The sequence below is a fragment of the Vigna unguiculata genome, chromosome 7 (assembly GCF_037176805.1).
Source record: "Vigna unguiculata cultivar grain cowpea cultivar isolate G323 ecotype 2 chromosome 7, ASM3717680v1, whole genome shotgun sequence".
NCBI classification, from domain to species: domain Eukaryota; kingdom Viridiplantae; phylum Streptophyta; class Magnoliopsida; order Fabales; family Fabaceae; genus Vigna; species Vigna unguiculata.
The window spans coordinates 36769211-36777607 of NC_140798.1; the positions used below are offsets into that span (position 1 = coordinate 36769211).

Genomic DNA, 8397 nt, shown 5'->3' on the forward strand with positions numbered 1-8397 from the left:
GCAAGGAAACCCTCACTCAAGTGAAAAAAGAGCATGTTTAGAATGAAAAAACCAAAAAGACAAATAGAGAAGGTCTGATAAATGACGATGAAGATGTGTATAGATTTCACTATTTAAATGCAAAAGACTTTATTTATTCCTGAAAAGAGATCAAACTAATACATTAAAATCAATCTATAACTACATCAACTAACAACATTCTCGTATTACACACAAACAGACATCATAGCACATAGACAACCTGATACATACCTGAGTAGCACACCGTAAATCACCAAAACTTTAATTTCTAAGCTTTTTGAAGCGAAGGAATGTGATGTAGAACGAGAGATGATTCCTTATTTATAAGAAATAATTCTATCTTATCCTTTATCTTTAAATCTTTTTTATTATTTAATGATAATAATATGATTATTTTTTTAATCTTTTTCATTTATTTTGTTAAAGATTAAGATAATCATAATTACAATTGATAAAGAGTAAATATTTGTATACGAGGAAGTAATATGATTAGATTAAATTTATTCCTTAAAAACATCTTTAATTCTCTATTTTTAAATATAAAATTAGTACTGAAATTTCGAATTTTGGATTCTGTTTATATTTTTAACTTTCTTTTTTTTAGTTTTTTTTTTAATTTTATTATTGGTAATTATATTTTATGACATTTTTTTCTTTTTTATTCATTGCTGTGACATTAAAAAAAAGTAAATTCAGATTCAAAATGTGAAAATTCTAAAGAAATATAAGTCCTGATAACTACTCTATCATTTTTGTTTTAAGATTAATTATCTTTTTATCCGTATAGATGAAAATAAAAAATTACGTTTGTGGACTAGTTTTTAAATAAGATATTTTGAAATAAAATAACCATTTTACAAATTAAAGTTAATTTATGAATAAGCTAAAATTATTTTTTTCTATAAATTAAAAATAAAAAATTTAATAAATCATATAAAATAATTTCTTTAAATTAACTTATACATAAATTAATTTTAACTTATAAAACTTATTTTAATTTTTTTCAAATACTATATAAAATATCATCTAAACATATCCTAAATCCAATCGTTATCCAGGTATTGTTAGCGTACTTTAAAAACTTATAAAATATTAATTAAATGGCAACTTTTAGATGAAAATCAAATAACAAAACAAAACAGAGAAAACTTAAATTTAGGTTAATACATAAATAAAATGTTGGCTTAATTATTTAGTATATTAATTATTTTGTATTTAATTTTATTAAAAATAGTAAATATCAATTAGTTTTCATACATATAACAAATTTCACGTTAGTATTATCATTAGTCTCTACACAACATATTAAAAAGATATGATGAGATTTTAGTAGTAAATATATAAGAAAATAGATACTGTTGAATTACCACATCCTATAACAAATAAAATAATTATTTTATCATAATTTACTAGTTAAACAATCATTAATTATTATTATCGATTTTTTGTAATTGATGTTGTTACTTTTCACTGAGGCATGCACTTAAAAAAAGGGAGTACATTAAATGGAGGGGTGAGAACTACATGAATTTATCAGAATATTTCCTAAAAAAACATTCATTCCATCCAATTGTATACTTCTAATATCAGTATATTATTTACAAGTTGTAAAAAGTTTAAATTGAGTATTATTAGGTTTGATTATCTTATGTTAAAAATAATTGTCATAAATGAATACAGTAATACCTTTAGGTGTTGATAAAATATTAAAGTATTTTTTATATCATCCTTAATTATTATTTTTTAATTCTTAATATGATGCAATGTAAAGAGTAAAATAACTATATAATTGCTTCTTCTTTTTTGTTACTAGATTCTATGGTTTACTCCGTTATATGTTTATGTGTTAAAATTAAATCCTCGATATTATAAAGCAAAACAATGAAAGAGAATAAGCTAGAAAATATTATATACAAAGAGGTTACTTTCGAATTTGTAAATTTCACATAATATTATCAATAATTATATTACACTAACAAATGAAAAAAAAAATATTAAGGTTTTTACGAAAAAATAAGTAACATATAAATCATCTATCCCTCTAAAATTTACACTATACACCGAATAAGATAAAAATCAAATCATAAATGTGAAATTAGTCTGAATCACTTGAGTCAGATCAATCCGAATCGAAAATCAACTTAAATTAAAGATCAAAAACAAGTTATACCGAACTAAAAATCGTGTTAAGTTAACTAAGACTTAATAGTTAAATTCACCATAAAATGAAAATTAAATTGATTAATTCAAATAAAATAAATGAAAATTAAATTGATTTATTCAAATAAAATAAATTAAAAGTTAAAATATTTTAATTATTTTATTTCAACTTATTTATAAAATAATAAAAATTTAATTTTAAATATTCAATTATTAGATATTTTAATATTTTGGAATTATAAAAATTTCTGGTTCAAAGACATGTTAACTTTTTTTTATGTGATGCATTTATTTATATTTATTTATATGTTTATATTTTCAAAAAACTTATACATGTCATTTTCTTATATCTTCAACTTAACATTTATGCTAACGTGTCCTAACACATGTCTGCAACATGTTGAATTTTAATTTTTTAATAATTTTTTCTTTTTTTTAAAATGCAACCTGCACACCGATTTTCAATGTTTTATGCTGAGAGACGCACGCCTTCTCAACCAATTGCAAGTCCAAAAAACCTGTTACCACTCCACCACCCACGACACTGTTTCTTCCATTATCCATTCTCTTTCATAATAAATGGGAGAGATGGGAAGCATGAGACGATTTAGGAGATTTGTAAGATGCAGTAAGGTAGTGATTTCAAGTCCAAATGTTTATATTGTTATATCCTCTACGTGTTTGAAGGAATTTTAATTTTTGTAATATATATTTTTTTTTAAATTTACATAAAGAATTGTAAATAAAATATATATGTTATGTGATTAATATCTAACTTGTAAGGCTTTAAATTAATAGTGTGGTCAGGTTAATTTGGAGTGTCACACCTTTTCTCTTATTTCTATTTTCATTTTTAATTTTAATTTTTGTTTTTCAAAAAACAGTAAAAGAATAAAAACAAATATCCTCTCAAAATTTGGGTGACTGAACTCTGAATCTACTATAGCAGATAGGTCTTTTGGGGAAGTAATGTTCCAAAACTTTTTTTGGTATAATTTTTTTAAAAAAAGTATTATTAAAGAAAAAGAAAATCTTTTGTAGCTTAATTTATATATTTTTTTCTCTTAATTTAAATCAAAATTAGAATTAATTTATTTTCAAAATTTTGATTTTATTTAGTTTTCTATTTTATAAATGAGTGTATTTAATCTTTCTAATCAAATTTTTGTTAAATTTAATTGATACTTCAATTTTTTTTATGTATTTTTGTTTTAATATTAACTAAAAATCCGTTTAAAATGTCAAATAAATTTAATAAAATATAATTAAAAGATTAAATTCACATAAAAATAAAACATCAAATTAATTCAAAAATTGAAAAGATTCCATTTATAACCCAATTTTCTCTGCTATTTTAGCAAAAATAATTCTGTTAATAGATGCAGTGTTACACCATGTTTTATTTTAATAAATCCATCACATACAATCTTTTTTCTTTAGAACAAAGAGCACATATAATGTAACTTCTTTAAGGTTTATATATTTATAAATAGACATTGGAATCGTCATTTCCTTCCAAAATATTTTAAAATTTTAATATTATTAAAATGTATATTTACGTGTATACCTTTATATATTCATACTTAGAAAAATACTCTACAACTATAAAATTTTGATTGAAAAAATATACTATAATATCCTCTCGCTGTTCATTATTCGTTGACATATTTTATTAGCCTTAACTAACATGAATCTTATTATATTGGGTAGGGGATATACAACCGCCTTAAACTTGCAGAGATATTTTGAACTTTTCTATTGGGTCGGTTTAATCGATCCTTCTGCTATAAGTTTACAAGAGTTGAAGGATTCTATGAAATAATATGAAAGTTCGGAGTGCTTATTTACATAGACACAAAGCTTAAGACAAACTTTGATTTTTCTGTTCTATCTATCATAAGTCTGTACAAGATATATAAATTATCTAAAAAATTTGTCTCTGCCGTACAAAAAGGAGGAAAGAAAATTAAAAGAAAAAAAAACCTTTATAATTGAATTAATATTGTAGAATCTGTTCCACAGTAAAAGTGTTATATGATATCATAGTGAGAACTCAAAACAAAACTTTTCTTCAGTACCTTCAGCTACAGATATGAAATACACGTATGATTTAAGCGCCTCTTTTAATTAAAGACAAGAACGAAATGCACACACTTCGTTATTGATTTAAAATTACAACACCGGGAAACATATATATCTACATCATATAGTAGTGCATTTGACTGTAGAAACCTGAACTAAAATTGTCATACAATAGTGGCATTACTTGAATTTTGGAGTACTTTGTTGATTAAACTGGAACCGTCCTAGCAGACCCTGCCATCTCTACAGCCTCAGGACCTTCTTCATTCTCCCCACTCAACTCTTCCAGTGATTTTCCCTTTGATTCTGGCACTAACAAGGTGAATAACATTCCAAAGAAGTTGACCACACCAAGCACAATGAGTGAGTTCTTAACCCCAATACCAGTTGGGTAACCATGATCAACCTTTTTGGGGTCCGTACTCTGTGCAGCATACAAGAACCCAAATGCACCCACAATTGCTCCTGCCTTTCCTGCTGCAGCTGAGATTCCATGACAGGTGGATCTTAACCTTGCTGGGAAAATCTCTGCTGGTACAACAAATGTGGTGGCGTTGGGACCAAAATTGGAGAAGAAAAAGGTGAGAGAGTACATCACAACAAACCCAATTCTGTTTTCTTTCTTGGTCCAGTGATTGTAAGGTATGGCAAGAGCAAACATGAAGACAGTCATGAAGAAGAAACCCATCAATTGGATGGCGAAACGTCCCATGTAATCAATAAAGGCCACGGTAAACCAGTACCCCGGCACAGTGCTGCAAAGTGCTATCAGTGTTTGTGCTCTTGCAATCCTATAAACTTCATGGATTGCATTCATTTCTTGAGAAGGAGGGATCCATCCAATGGCGCTGAAAATGTCCTTTTGGAAAAGGTTCTGGCTGTAGAAGGCAATGTCCAACAAAAACCAGGTAACTGTGGTTCCAACCAAGTGCAACCCATGGCGTTTGGCAAATTCCTTGCTGAACAAACCATACCTTTGGTTTTCACTCTCAACAATGTGGTTCAACTTATCCTCTTCAGCTTCAATCTCAACTTGCAGCACCTTGGACATGTCTGAAGCAGCTTGTTTTGCATTCCTGGCTACAAGGGCCGTGTAACGAGCTGTCTCTGGCATTTTCATACGCCAGTAGTAGGTAACCCCAGCTGGAACTGCACCAAACATCAAAATGATACGCCAAACATAATCAAGGGAAGGAACTATTGATCCTCGTGGGTCGACTTCGTAACTTGGAAGATCGTATTTGTGATCATACGCAGATGACACAATCAAGGCAACTATTCCACCAGCCAGGATTCCAAATCCCTGCATGGCAAACACTGCAGCAATGAATGCCCCTCGAGTCTTTTTGTTGGCATATTCAGACATGATTGTAGCTGATAGAGGGTAGTCACCACCAATCCCAAAGCCAAGCCAGAACCTGAAGAAACAAAGTGTGGCCATGACACCCTTTGGGGTATCTCCAAAAGAGAGCCCCGAGGCAAGGGAACACACTACCATCAGCATAAGAGTTAAGCCATAAACCTTTTTCCTTCCCAACTTGTCACCAAGCCATCCAAAGAAAAGCTGGCCAGCCAAAGTACCGCAAAGTGCTACACCAGTCACTGCAGCTTGCACATTAGGAGGAAGAACACCAGGCTTGGGTTTGCTAAAGTCTGTGTAATAAATCCTCCCCAGCAACTTGGTCACAAGAGAAATACAGAAGAGGTCATAGGCATCAGTAAAGAATCCCATTCCAGCAATCACAATAGCAGTGAAGTGGTACCATTGCGTCTTCGCCACATCGAGTGCATTAAGCACTCCTAATTCTCTTCCAGACATCACTCACTAACTCTGCTACCTGATGTGCCCCAAGCAATGATTAGAAATTCCCAGCAAAACATAAAAAGATAACGGTTTCTATATATGTGCCTAAGACAACTCCATATTCTTCATCCCTTTATTATTGTTTTTCAGAACAAAACAATGAGTGGAAAAAACTGTTATTTGCAATAATAGCCAAGGAGTAGTATGAACATGTTCCTCGCTTTCTACTAATTATCACAAAAATTGAATTATTGACAAAATAAGTGGAGTAGACTTTTTTAAGAAATTAATAATTTCAACAGTTTGAAAAAGAAAGAAAGAAAGAAATACGGCTGATGTTCATCTTTCTCAGGCTGGTGCTATGGATTGATGATAGAAAAAAGAAACCCTTCCTTTGGTTTTTTTCTACTATATCCATAGTCAACAGCCACCAAAGTTGAAAAATCCCAAATTAAAACTATAAAATGTTTGAAAGGAATTTGACTGTACAACACTCCATAATTCCAGCTCTGAAAGCTTCTCACGTCATAGATACGTTAACAAAACCTTATCATATAAAATCGTGTTTACCATTAAATTGATAAGATCTTTTGTATGAAAAGAAAGATTAACACAATAACAAAGACATGTGAAAATTTTGTATAAGAGAAGATTTATTCTCACTTCACGTAAGGTTTCAACTGCCTCCCTAAATTGCTTAGATGTGGAACAACCGCATGAACTATTGAACCAACGAGTCAACTTCAGTATATACACCACGACAAAGAAAATTTGGTTCAGAAATTGGAAATTCATAGGTAATTCTGCACTATTTTTTTTTCTCCTGTCCCTACCAAACCTAATGAACAAAACCATGGAGAAAAAAGGGGTGCGAATAGATTGTAAACAGGAAATATGGCACTAGCAGACCACGAGTAGCACGAGGAGACCAGAAAAAACTCATAATTGGTAAAGACAAAAGAAGCATATACACCGGAAAAGACTTATCATCCAAAATTGTAAAAGTTAAATAAATCGAAAAACAAAAAGGCAGAGAAGGAGGGTTGTTAAATTTGGTTTGGCTAATAATTTCCCGAACAATAAATTCCACTGAGAAAGTTCGGTTTTGTTTGAGGGCGCTGAGTTGCACGGAAAATCAGCACAATTCCATAAAAAGAGGAATTAAGAAAAGGGATAAGGCAGAAAGTAACTTTCTTTTGTGTTGATAGAAGAGAATTACAGGAGGGGGAGCACCACTTTGCAAAATGAGTGGGTCAGTGGTGATGATAGAAGAGAAGAATCATGAAATCGGTATCCTGAATGATAGGGGTAAAAAGAGATTCCAGATTTTTAGTGGGGGAAGGGTAATGATTAGTTAATTATATAAAATTGAGAAAGTGAAGTTGTGTTGTGTGCTTAGAAAAGTGGGCCTCCCACTACGAGGAACTCTCCAAGAGGCTACTACAACGAGTGAGTTAGTTTCACTAACAAGTTCCATGCATCAGCAAAAACTGGAAACAAGAGAAGTTTCCATGAACAGAAATAGGGTCTCACCTGCTAATGAGAGCAGACACTGGTTGTTACCACGGTTAGGTTGAAGGAGGTGTGTTTGCAACGAAGAGATAAAGAAAGAGGGGAGAAGGAGTTGCTATATATAGCGCAAAGGATATTTCAAAAATTCAGAATCAGGGAGGTATCTGGCATATACCCCATTCCTATACTTTGTAGAATTCACACTTTCAGGTCAACGCCCTCACAATTTGCTTGCTTCATCTCTGCCTTTTCACTCTTTTCTTTAACATTTTTTTTTCTTCTAGATATTATAAGTTAAAACAATAACAATGTCTTATTATTTTTTTAGTTGGGTTATTTTACCGGTGTTTACATACACATACATAGCTTTAAAATGTTATTGATATAAGCTAAAACAAAAACAGTATGGTATAATGTCATTTCGCACATGTAGGATACACGAAAAATCATTCCTGAAAGTAAGAAAAGATTGCGTCAACACTTATGTGACATACAAATGAAAAAAAATGTTAAATTTATAGCTTATATAATGAGATAAAAAGTGAGAAAATAAAAAACAAGTATATAGTTTATACCTATATCAATATATCAATATATAAAAAAATACCCTATTTTATATCCACATTTAATTATTTCAGTTTTATCCTCCATATTATTATAAAAATTAATTATTTTATAAATAGTTTTCTTTTTAATCGTTATTTTAAAAACTTATTTTATCTTTAATTTTCAAAACTTATTATATTTTACTTTTCTAATTTTATATTAAACAATTATTTTAAAAATTAATTATCTTTTTTTAATAATTTTAACTCAAA

The 8397-nt window shown here is 29.6% G+C and overlaps 1 pseudogene across 2 annotated transcripts; it reads right to left on the reverse strand.

The window, feature by feature from the left end:
* Window positions 1–4287: 4287 nt before the first annotated feature.
* LOC114190966 (low affinity inorganic phosphate transporter 1 pseudogene) lies at window positions 4288–7820 on the reverse strand (annotated as a pseudogene). 2 transcript variants are annotated; one of them, XR_014996703.1, is made up of 2 exons: window positions 7601–7820; window positions 4288–6101 (listed from the first exon to the last, which is right to left on the reverse strand). The product of XR_014996703.1 is annotated as a low affinity inorganic phosphate transporter 1 pseudogene, transcript variant X1 (transcript). The 2 variants fall into 2 exon arrangements; XR_014996704.1 differs by lacking the exon at window positions 7601–7820 and adding an exon at window positions 6731–7561.
* Window positions 7821–8397: the final 577 nt, after the last annotated feature.